The sequence below is a fragment of the Corvus brachyrhynchos genome, unplaced genomic scaffold (genome assembly GCF_000691975.1).
Source record: "Corvus brachyrhynchos isolate BGI_N302 unplaced genomic scaffold, ASM69197v1 scaffold398, whole genome shotgun sequence".
NCBI lineage: Eukaryota > Metazoa > Chordata > Aves > Passeriformes > Corvidae > Corvus > Corvus brachyrhynchos.
Window position 1 is genome coordinate 2294753 of NW_008239780.1, and position 13074 is coordinate 2307826.

General features: G+C 41.1%; 1 long non-coding RNA gene across 2 annotated transcripts in view; it reads right to left on the bottom strand.

The window, feature by feature from the left end:
• Positions 1 to 13074, bottom strand: part of LOC108448848 — a 74791-nt gene that overhangs the window by 2202 nt on the left and 59515 nt on the right. The window contains exon 5 of one of the 2 annotated variants that reach the window (XR_001864886.1): positions 2071 to 10080. This is a non-coding gene — a long non-coding RNA (uncharacterized LOC108448848). Of the gene's footprint in view, positions 1 to 1268; positions 10081 to 13074 lie in introns of those variants that run through there. The other variant, XR_001864885.1, reaches the window with a different exon arrangement.

A 13074-nucleotide genomic window follows, 5' to 3' on the forward strand; every position in this document is an offset into this window, starting at 1 on the left:
TTTTGACATTCTAAATGCCTGTGTGTGCCCAGCAGATAGCCCAGACCAACGAAAAGACTTATTTCACCTGCACTACATCCCCAACATGGCCCTTGCTACGTGGAGACAAATCCTCCTTTACTCGGGGAGAACTGACCTTTACCCTGTGCATGAAAACCCCTTCTGGGAGGCAGAGCTTCCTTCCATGCAAAGGTGGAACAGAGGCACTGAATTTCAACTGACTTCAGGCCTGTGCATTCCTGACTCCTCCTTCAACTGACTGCCAGGATATTTTGTGGAACAAGCATGGCCCTCGCCACGTGGAGACAAATCCTCCTTTACTCGGGGAGAACTGACCTTTACCCTGTGCATGAAAACCCCTTCTGGGAGGCAGAGCTTCCTTCCATGCAAAGGTGGAACAGAGGCACTGAATTTCAACTGACTTCAGGCCTGTGCATTCCTGACTCCTCCTTCAACTGACTGCCAGGATATTTTGTGGAACAACTCTTTTCTTAAGAGTCATGATTACTAAATCCAAACTTTTTTCTATCTATTTTCCTTTAATAGTACTAATGAGTTCCTATTATGCTTTAAGTACCACTTCTAACTCAAATTAAGTTTACACAGTCAAGTCATGTGTGTAATGAACTGAATAGTTCTTAAATTTAAAGAGCATTAATTAATTTTTAACTCAGAAACAATTAAAAGTAAGAATAGGCTTCTTTAAGCCCCAAGGTGTGGCTTCAGATCCCTCTTTTACCTAATTTTTATTATTTGGGTTCTCCTCTTTTCAGAGTTGATTGAAACAAAACAGTTGGGCCCCTACACAAACCTGTTGCCTCTGTTAATGAATGCATGAGTACATGAGAGTTACCAAAAAGTCAGTGTAACAAAGCATTACCTTTTTTCTTTCTTTTTTTAAAATTTTACATATTAAATAATTAAATTATGGGCTATCCACTCGTTATGACTGCACACGAATCATGACCTTTCAAGACATAACGGACACATAAGAACTTCTGCCTGGACCTCTATTGCACCTATATATGAAAATGGGGAGGAAAATTCTGGTCCTATTTATGTTAATTTAAATCTTGAGAAATATCAATGAATTCAGTTCTATGTCTCTAGATCTCTTGATTTACATTGCCATAGCAGATTCATTTTCCCTTTTTACCAGTAAAGGGCCTAACACTGAACCTAACATGAAATTACTACCTGAGCTTCAGAGTTCTATTAAACAGAAACTTATACCAAAGCCTTAAAAAGTTAAGATAAAGGATAATGAGTGTTTGCATCATACTAAAATTTATTTTAATCACATGTATTTTTAAAAACAGCCTTCTCTTTGGAATACAAAGATTTCTCCTAGTTGTAATAGATAATAAAGTCATGTCAAGGAAAAAAGGTGAGACAATGCCAGAAGTTCTTTGTTTTTATTTATTATACATTCAGTACACTTAGTTTTCCAGATAAGCATTAAATGCATGCACTACTTTTCAGAAAACCTTCACTTATTTTTCATTAGTTGAAGTTATGATGCTCTTAGCACAATTTGTGGTAATTTTGTTAAGACGAAGCTTCACTGCATTACCCTGTAGGTCTCTTGTCAAGTCTGAGGAGCTATTTGCACAATTTCACGTAGAATTTTCAAAAATAGAAAATTAATATATTTTCCACTTTCAGGGAAACAATACAAGTCAAAGGGAAAAAAGTAACTAAGAAAGCTAAACCTACTCAGGGTGTAGCAGGGAAGTGGTGAAATCACTATTCCTGGAAGTGTTCTAAAAGCATATGGATGTGGCACTTGGGGATAGTTTAGTGGTGAGCTCAGTGGTGCTGGGTTAGTGGTTGGACTCAATTACCTCAGATGCCTTTTCCAGCCTATTCCAGTTCTGTGATTCTGTGATCCTGTTTAGCCTCCATGCGCAGATAATTAATCATACAGTGCGTCCTGACCTCTGCACAGAGCACCCAGGACAGCAAGATCCTTGCAATCTGGAGCATCCCCAGCAGCAGGAAGGAGGGAGGGGGATGGTAACACATTCCAGACACCCATACCTTCCAGAACCTTCTCCTTCCCTGACTCACCTTTCAAGAAGTGTTGTGGCCAGCTGCCCTATTGGACTTATCAGGATGACACTGCTTGCACTGACATCCAAACCAGGTTCCAGCCATCCCTTCAACACTGGATTGGACCTCCTGCTCACTGCACACTTCAGCATTCCCTCACCCATGGCTTGAAAGTGCAAACCAGAACCCACAAGAACATTTCCACTGAAGTCCTGTAATGGGAATAAGAGATGTTAAAGTAGACTAGTATTTCACACCTTACTGAGCTGATAACTATGCAGATAATTTACTATAGAAATATCTTTATCTTACTAACGAACAATTAGATTGGTGAAGTTCATTTCTCACTTTTAAAAAATGTTCTCTCTTCAAACTGCTCGTCTGAGATGGCCTACATTTGCACATTGCATTATTAGCAAAATGACTGGGATCATTTTAATTTAACAAATGGAAATGCACAAACACCTGCCTTTGTGCTAATGAGCTTGGCCTTTGGAACTCATGGTGAATGGCTGCAGGTTATTAGACAAGCCCAGCAAAACAGTGGCTGCAGCTTCCATTTGCAGGTCTGTTACTCACTGAACTTATCTCATTTTCCCAATTGGGTCCAATTACAACAGTGATGATAAATAACCTTCCATTGCTGGTACATTTCATTCTCTGGAAAAGTAGCTGGGAAATGGGGCTGGGGTACTTACATACATAGGAAAGAGGGGACCTTGGGGGTTGGGGGTGTACAAGCAAGAGAAACAGTTTTATAAATTTACTAAAAAACTTCCAGTGGGCAATTTAAAGGTGAGATTATGAGTAGTATAAGATTCTGTAAGTCTTTACATCATTCTCTGTATATTAAAATTGAAGTTTTTCTTAATAAGAAAGCCTGGAAATGTTTATTTTCTTGTGCATCTCTCTTTGTCCCCAGATAGGTTTCCCTTCAGTCATATCATCATAAACCTTTGCCTTGTAGATGACAGCTCCTTGCCTCACAACACTTCAAATCAAGATTACCTGACCTTAAGGAGAAGAAAAACCTTGATTTTTGGTCTTCTTTTCTACAGCATATTCTTTATTTCAGCCCCCCCAATATCACCTCTCCTTTTTTTTTAAGAAAAATATTCTATTCCATTCTTTCATACTTTATCCTAGGGAAATCTGCCTCTTTATCTCAGACTAAAGTGATACTTCAGGCAAATCACTCACACTGGAGAGGAGCTGTCCTAGGCCCCTGGCTGCTGCTCAACACCAGGTGCTGTCATCTTGTAACTCAATATTATCAAAAAGCCAGTTTTCACTAGACTGTCCTGGTATTTCAGCATAGAAAGACAGACAGACAGACAGACAGAAAGAAAGAAAGAAAGAAACAAAGAAAGAAACAAAGAAAGAAAGGTTATTTCTCACAGCCAGAGCTTTCTGCTCCCTGAACTATTTTGTTGATGTTCATTTTGTATTTCTATACATTCCCCCTGAGCACTGAACTGGAAAATAAAACTGAAGCTATTATTCCTCTCTATAAAAATAAAAATCTCACATGCTGAGCACTCATCCGGCCTTCATAACACTCCTTTGGTTTTTCCACATTGTGTGACTGGATGCAAGAAAATAGCTCAATTATCTATTGGACATGGGCACTAATGAGGCCCAGGTCACTCTGAGCTAATTAGAGGCAGCCCAGTTTTTTAATGATTGCAGTCTTAATATAGCTAAGAACCAGGATGGCAGCAAAATTAGTTGGTGCCACTCTTTCTATGCTTCCCATTTTGCCCATTCTGGCATGTAAATTCTTCCTTATTGTTACTCATGGCTGACTGCCCCACTAATGAATGTGATTTCTCCAGTCAGATGTTTATGAAAATGTCGTGCCACTCCATGCAAGATGCAGTCACTGAAATGACCCTCCTTCAGAGCAAAATTGTTCAGTCCCAGGGATTCACAAACAGAAAGACTAGTAGGAAACTGAATCAGTTGTGATACTCCAAATTTTCCTAGTCACACAGAGCTCCTTGGATAATTGTTGTTGTGTCCTGTTTGATTTTTCTTGTAACTCCTGGAGCAATGCAATTAGTGGCGATATGAACATTAATTGACCTAACCACTGAATCAGAAAGGCAATCCCTGGAGAAGGACTGCAAGAGTGACAACCCTGGAGGAAAAACCCTGACATTTCTAGTTAGTGTTTCCACAAGCAGGTAAGCAAATGAATAGAAATTGGACTGCGTCACCACGTGTAAATGTCCCATTAACAAGCCCTGGGGAAATATTTTCTAGGAGCATCAGCAAGTGTGTGTTACGTGGCAAACAAGCTGCCATTCTAGGGAATTGATGGTTTTCATGCATAGTCAGGAAGATCCTTGTTTATGCACTGCCAGGCTGTGTTCCATTCCCAGCTGGGAAACACAGCTGACAACCATTCTGCTCCAGAGAAAAATGCTATTTCAGAGCTCAGTCCAACACACTGAGGGACATCTACCTGCTCAGATTTAACCTATTGTATGTGGAAAGAAAACTCACTATTTTCACATAAACTCTATTAAAATATCATGGGATTACATCACCGTATCATAGAATCATAGAATGGTTTGGGTTGGAAGGGACTTTGAAGATTATCTAGTACCAATGCCCTTTCCATGGGCAAAGACACCTTCCCCTAGACTGTGGCTTTCTAGCTGGCAACATCAACCATTTCAAGTTTTAATGCTCCGTAAAGTACAGTTAATTATCATGGTGCAAATTTTTTTAGGGAGTTCAGTCCTTTTAGGTCTCATTTGTGGTTTTGTTCAGACCCCTCCACACAGTTTCAGCTCCCGAGGCAGCCTGTCCCAAACAGCAGCTCCTTCCACAGTCCCTGGTTATCTTATCTCAGCTCTCAGCCTGAGAACCTCCCATAACCAATTCCTGGATGGGTCTGAACAAAGGCCAGATGTGCAAATGTCCTGTCAGGGAGGACAACTGTGCTCACCCAGATCTTCACAGCTCTTACACACCTTCACTACAGGCAGCTTGGTCAGCTTTACCTGTCACTCCTTATAAAATCTTTTAAGCATTTGAGACCACCTTCATTGCCACACTGGCAATGCAGGGAATTTTTGTGGTCTAATATCTATCCTGTCTTGTAATTAGGCAATTTGGAGGACTGGACATTCCCACCACTGCCATCCAGATGGATTATGAGGGATTTGGAAGTGTGAGGTTCAAACCAACCCATCCTTGCCATCCTCTGCATCCGTGGCAGGCAGCAGAGGACTGGGACAATCTGTTATGGCCCCCCTACACAGCTCTAGGGCTACTGCTTGGTCTATCTGGAGGGGTGTGTGGGGCTCTTACAAGGCCCTGCTGGCTGCCAGAAACTCTCCACCGTGCCAGAGGGGCTGGCATGTCCTTCCCACTGCCACCTGCCTGGTGCAGAGCCCTTCTCATGCTGCTGACAGGCCCCAGAGGAAGGGGTGGTCTGAAGGCAGCCAGGGTTTTTCTCCCCCTCACCAGTGACAGGGACAGGAGGCCAAGGGGCTCAGGGAGCTCTGCCTGGCAGACCTCTCTACCCTCAGACTGTGGGGGAGCATCAGAGCAGATGCTCTTCCCTCAGCAACTTTGCCATTGCCCTGCCCTTTCCATACCTGAAATACAACTCCTGCCTGTCACAAACTTTTACATTGGATGTTCACACCATCAACGTTAGGCACCTACTTCAGCTGGCTAATTTAAGAGCTTGAGTCCATCTCATTGGGTACTAACAACAAGTTGTAATTAAATGACGTTTTCTATGCTATATTAAACTCTTTCAGTCAAAAAATATCTCATTGAAAAATCAGGAAATAAGTCCCCAGGGCTATCATTATCCATCTGCTTTCCTATCAAGTTTAGGCAACTGAAAATTTTAAAATAAATTTATACAGGATGCCTCCTTCTCTCATGTTGTTCATGATATGGACCAAGCTATCTTTCATGTCACCTTCTTGGAGAACATAAGTAACAGAGATATTATTTTGCAGCAGAGTGCCCCCAGCCAGCCATGAAGGCAGCAATCTCCCACATTCCCAGGTGGCCTTTGACTATTTACAACCTAACACTGAGCTTCTCCTCAGCATTTTACAGATCCATAAAGGAGGGAAGATGGTTACATCAACCTTGAACAGGCAGATGAGAAAATAGTTGACAGAGGATGTTCAACTGAAATAAACAGAAACAAATCAGTTTGGAAAGTCTGAGAGATCAAAGTGGGGAGGCTCAGTTTTGGGGAGACCAGTAGGAAGGTGAGGGGTTTTCTATCATCTAGATAGATTTTCACATGACCATGACATCCTTTTCTTAACTGCAAGCAGGGCAGAACTTGAGTTGGAATGACGAGTTCTACTCACACAGGAATGCATGAAGCACCCCAACACTGCTTAGGAAGAAGCTGAGAGGCTGGGGAGGGAGCAAGTTAACAGATTTTAGGCAGTTTAGGAACAGATTAAATCATCCAAATGGTCACAGTGTCTCTCTGCATTGTGTACACAGGCAACCCCCCATGGCAGCTGGCCAGGTTGGCTGCCTAAAGCTGGGAAGTAGGAATATTCCCTCACAGGAGCAGCCCAAAGCTCATCAGTAAGAAAGAAACCACCACCCTGGGAGCGGAGCAGGAGGTTTGCAGGAGCAAACTCAAAGGACTGAAGGAACCATAAGTGGGTCACTGACATCTGAGCACAAAACTGCTAAGCCTGAAAATGCTTCCATTTGTTCAGTGCAAAGCACAGCGGAGTCCAGATGTTTAAATTCAATTCTTTAGACAATGAAGATGACAGCAGCTAGAATCCCAAAAAGTTTCTTTCATCTTTCAACATGATACATGGATATGTTTCAGAAAAACTTCTAAAAAAAAAAAGGAACTCTGCCTCATTCCTATTATGCTTTATGGTTACACATCCTCGCTCACCTCCCAGCAGCAGCTGCCTCTTGGAGCCGCATTGTAGCAGGCTTTCCACGGTACAGCTTAGGGCAGTGGGTGATCATTAATCTTTGTGCTTCGGTTACTTAGTCCTTAGTCCAAATTTAAGCCAATAGAGACCATTTGTTTCATGCAGGTATATCAAAATTAAGATTTGAATGGCACCCACTTGACATTATTAAACTACAAGTTTTCCCATTTAGCTTCAAACACAACCAGGAATGTAAGTTATAAATAGACACTTAAATGTTCCTATCAACTGCTGTTAATCAAAAATCATGAAAGGTAAGTTTTACCTCTGGGTTCAGGATGGAAAAGCCTTCCAGTTATTTGAAAGATATGCCGTTGCCACGTATCTTCCCCACCTCTTTGCTGTATGCCTCTCCACGGGGTGTGCAGTGACATGAGAGCCTGCAGAAACTGCTAAACTTCCCCTGCACAACTTTCTGGCCTTAATTGCAGCCTATAAAGAGTTGGAGCTGCTGCCACCCATAGACAAGCATCAAACACAAACATGGGTTTGCTGCTGGAAAATGGAAGTGCAAACTGACACAAAGTTGCTAATATTCCCCTGTAAATGTACTGTTCACCTCACCATTATTAATGCCAAGCTTTGTGCTAATGAGCCACATTAAACGTTTATGGCACAAGACAGAATCTGCAGAAAACATCCAGTACTTCTTGTACTGGTCCTTCTGTTGTCAGAGCTAATGGAGAATAACCCCCAAATTTCAGTAACATATTGGTTACTATGCTCAGCATGTTTAACCCATAAAGAAAATTAATTACTATGTTTAGCTCTGTCAAATAACCAAGTATGGATTAACCTTTGATTTAGATTTTAACATGCCTGAATCTTGTTGTCTAAGGACTTGGAAGGACAGCGCAACATTTTTTGATTGACTCACAGTAGCTGTACATAGATTATTTAAAAGTACATTACAGTCTCTCAGGAAAAAAAAAAGCCTCTAGTGTTGTAAAATACTGCAACAATCCTGTCCTTTTTTCCTTGCATATTATACCTGTGTAATCTAAACAAGTGCAGAATGGAGCCATTTACAAGATGAAATAAACACAATTCTCAATATTATTGCAAGACAGCAGTAGAATAAATTTCACTGTAATTTCCACTGCTGTTGTTTCTGGAATGCAAAAAAGTGATAAATGAGTATCTATCTCATATAAATCATTGTAGGATATCTGGAATCACTAAATCTAACATTGTTAAGAAGAATATTTCTAAGTTTTATTTTCCTTTTCACTACTTATTAGGGAGCTGGAAGGTCAAAATTCTCAATGATTATTTATCTTGTTTCCTGACAGATGCTCAGTATCTAATATGCCTTCCAGGTTCTTGGGTTCAGGGGGCACTGTAATATCTGTAAAAATAAAATCTGAGATAGCTCAAGTAGGGCATCCAAAATCCCAAACTTCACAAACCACAGGCCATGTTTACAAAAAAGGTCCTCCTCCTTTGCCACAGAACACAGAACTGGCAGAGAGTGTGACATGTTTGCTGAGACAGGCATACACCTCACACAGCTGAGTTAGTTTCTCAGATCTGCTGAAAAGAGTAGATCTTAAAAAATAACAATAATAATTGTGAGAGATGAAAAGATAACTTTAAACATGCTGTAGACAAGATTTCTTTGTCGCAAATTTAAAGGTTCAGGAAATCACATTCTCCCAAGCTCTTTGAAGAACACTGAAAAGGAAAGGAAACCAGGAATTGTTTCATCTTCCAGTCCTTCTGAAATGGAGATGTGCTTGGCTATGAATAGCTCCACTTTCCCTCTATTGCTGGAAATATTGCTAGCCTGTGACTTATTCTGGAAGAGCAATGCAGGACCATCCTGACAATGTTCTTAAGAGCTAATTTTGTCTGTGCTTCAAACAATAAGAACACTGTTGGTCGGTCTGTGTGAAGAAACTAAAGGAGTTGGAAAATAGGGAAAAACAGTCCCTCAGAGACCACATGGCAAGGAGTAAAATACTTATAAACCAAAAGGCAAAATGGTGAAAGGAGTCCCCCAGTCTCAGGAGTGCCAGATGTGCTCTATTCCCTCTCCAGGTAAAATATGTTTTCCCTGTACGGCTTTCTGCCTGTCCTACTCAGCTCCTGTGAGGATCTGCTCCTCCCCAGGGGCATCTCTGTCCCACTAAAACACTGGCACCCCAGGGACTGCGACAACTGGCCCAAAGCCAGTCCCAAAGCCACCTCCCACACCATGGCCATGCTCATCCCAAACCCATGACTTTGCAGTGCATTTCCATGCAAATGCCTTTATTTTGGGAAGTTCCAGAAGTATATTAAAAATTACACTGAGCTTCAGCAAATGCATAAAATTGTTCATCAAAGAACACTAAATTGTTTCAGTAGCTAGAACTTTCTATAAACATGCATCTAGTTTCTTTTGGGTTAAATGATGCATTTTCCTCTGTTATGACAGAGATAATTCCTTTATCAATACACTGAGCACACATACAAGTCTGAGTCATTAACAGCGCCACATGTTCAGTTTGTACAAACTCAATTTGTCTTAAAAGCTATATTCAAATATTTCCCAGCACCTCCACTTAAATGCAATACTGGGACATCATCTTCAGAATTTTTGGGTTTGGCATTTTAGGGACGTAACTGCCCACCTCATTCATTTAGTATTTTATTAAGTGTCAGTCATGTTCTCAAGCTCCTCCTTACTTCAGCTGACAACAGTTGATATCCATTTTTTTGGGACTCCACAACATTAATAAAATATAACATATTTGTTACCAGAACACATCTGGCACATTCTAGTGTATTTCTAAAAGTCTTCTTGCTGCAAGCCAATAAAAATTGGCTTGAAAAATCTCTTCAATGCCTGTTAATTTGTGTGCAGGTTTTCTGCTCTAATATATCTAGCAAGTTTGGTAGGCTTTGAAAGTTGAAGTTTTGAACATCCATCAGCTCAAAACATTTGATGATCTTCTTGATACAATCTTTGATGTGTTCACCATGGGAACCAAAAGAAGAATATGTAGCTGAGCTTCCTACTTATGAAGGCAGGATACCAGAAAATTTTCCAGTTGTGGGGTTCAATCCTTTATTCTTCCTTCAGTCTAGGCTCCTGTTGATTTAAAAAGCAGTTTCAGTTCTTTAGAGAGCAGAAAATGATGATGTAATTGTGCAATACATTATTTAACTGCAAAGCCACTAGCACTGGACAAACACAGTCAAAACAAATCTAGAAAATAATTAAATGAACACAGTTTTTTCTTTTACAGAATAATTTTTATACTGTTTATCTCATAATAATAGATAATTGTACTGATAACACTGGGATTATGCGCAGTTTGTTTGTTTGATTTGATTATGTGCAGAATTGTAGCTAAAAACAGCAAGTGGTTTTGACATGGTGCGTTTGTTGGTCCGATGCTGGTCAGCACCGGTATGCCACGACCTTCCTAGAGAGAGCATCCTGCAAAGAACAACTCCTCCAGGGGCGATGGCAGGCCTCCCTGGGCAGCACGGGATTTCAGCAAGTGTAGCAACTTCTCTGCTACAAGTGATTCCAGCTCTTGTGATTCAGCTTTGTGAAATCACCCAAGGCGAACTCGGGAACAGAGAGACAGGAGCCTCGTTTGGTAATTCCACAGAGGTAGCTTTTATTGTCCAGCAGCCCCTGTGGAGGAAAAGCCAGAGACAAAGACTCCCTAACTGAGGCAGAAACAGGGGCTTTTTATGGGAAAGGCAGGGGGTGGAGTAGAAACCAGCTAGCCAACTGGGTACAGGCTATCACCACATAGAAACAAGGCATGCTGGGGGTGGTTCACTTTGTCACCATGGCCCGAGGAAGGTTGCTTATCTCTGGGAGAGTCTTTTTACACTTAGGCCTCTCTCCTCTAAGGAAGCGCAGAGGGCTCTTGTGCCAAGGGCTCACAGCCCTCCACAGGTTAGGATTAATTAGAAAGAATTTTATGTTCCAGGGAATGGTATCCTGCCTGCTCCAGGCCTTTGTCTGCAAACAGAAACAACCCCGCAAAAAAATCAGTTCTTGCTCAGGAGAAAAGAGGCATGTCCCTAGGGAGAACATGGAGAGAGCAACGTATTGATGGAACTACCTCCTAAAGTAATAGTGGAGCACAGGGAGGAGCAAAGATCATGACAGAGAAGAGATAACAAAGAGGGAATAATTTCCTGAGGATAAGAGAGCTGTTTAGATTAGATAAAGTCATAGAACAATATTTGCAGTTAGAAAGCCTGTCAACTTGAAAGGGAAAAAAAACAAACTGCAGGCTTAATTATACATAGAATTCTCAAATAAAGCAGTTACAGATAAAGTGTATTAAATAAAAATACACAACAAATTCTTCCTCAACTTCTGCTATTACTGGGCCACATGCTGTTTTTAAAAGCACTGAACATCCCTACCTTTCACTGCACAAATGATACCTTTGCAGGAAAAGCAGGATTAAATAGCTGCCATCCAGCAGGTACAGTGGGTCCTTCTGTCATAGGGTTAAAGCATATTGGCAAAACGAGAGTGGTTAGGAGAGATTCAGGTTGATGCACAGCAATGTGAATTCCATTTTATTAATCCCAGAGCTCAGTCCTGGGAGCTGCTGTCACAACGGGAGGAAAATGCAGTAAGAAAACTGAATGGGACTAGGGACCTGTGATTACATGAGAAAATAAAACAAGTTCCCCTTGTATGATTTATCAGCACAGCTACTGAGCAGCCATTTCTAGCAACTTTAGCACAAACTGCTTAATACTGGATGTTTTTCTCAAATGTCCAGTGGCTGAAGGCAGGTACCTGCGGGAGAATCCTAGGGTTCAGCACAGGAACGAAAATGCACTTCTGTGCCTTGGGATTGCACAGAACTGTGGGAAATACAGTTCATCTAGCCTTGGGCATGTTACAGTTGTTTAAAAATGTCACCTGGCTCCTGCAAACTTGGCTCTGCGTGATGTTCCCAACACCGTGAGTACAATGTGATATTTTCTTCATGGGCAAGATGAGACTTGTTCAAACTGTGCCTAAAATTTCACACATAGATAATGAAACAATCAAATAACGGCCTCTGGAATATCTTTGTAAATGAGGGGGTTTTTGTTGTTTTCTCGGTTGGTTGTTTTCCCAGATATATTTTCATGTTAATTCACATCAGTGAGGAGCACCTTGAATCAGAGCCACTGACATCTCTGTGCTCCCAGTTTGGCAAGTTAGAGAAAATGTTTCAGTGCCTTAGCCCTTAAATTTTTTCTATTTTCTTAGAGTGCAATTGCATCTAATTGTACATTTTGAGCAAATACACATAATCACATCATTATGACATGTAATTACCTTATTGTGTTGTGTAATTAAGTAAATCACACAAGAAATTGTGCAGAACTTTAATAAAGTTTTCCAAAAAAGAAGTTAATCTTTTCTGCAACTGACAGAAGAAGCCATTTTCACTTCTAATGATCATAATCAATTTAGCCTTTTCTACCCTAATTAGCGGGCACTCTGCAGGCATGTGCAGAATATGCACATTGAAGCAAAGTGCTGGGTGATGACATTTGTGACTTTCATGTGTATTTGCTATGTGAAGAGACAAACATCCTTATGTATAATTTAATGACCAGTTGCTACAGAAAATGCAATATCAGGAGCATTCATGTATATATTTGTGCTAGTTTGAAAACAAACCAGTGAGAGGCACTAAGTCAGAATAACAATTTAATGGAAATTAAAGAAAAGGGAAAAAAAAAAAAAAAAGGTAAAAGAAAACACTGTCAAACTGACAGAGTCAAGGTACAACCTGACACCCTGTTAGGCAGGGTGGTGGTAGCAGTCTGGTAGAAATGGTGGCTGCAGTCTTCTGAAGCAGTGATCCTGTAGTAAAACAGTCTGCTCTTCCTCAGGAAGTCCAATGGTGGCTGTGTAGCTCCTGTCCTCTGGAAATCCAGTGGGAAGCCGGTGTCTCTGGTGTTCAGCCTCAGATTATATCCACGATGGGATGCTTGGTTCCTCCCTCTGGGTGGAGCATCTCACAATGGGGTAATGAGTCATGAGGCAAAGTGTTGATTAGGCTCATTAACAGAAGATAGTCCAGAGGGAGTTATCTCTGAGTCA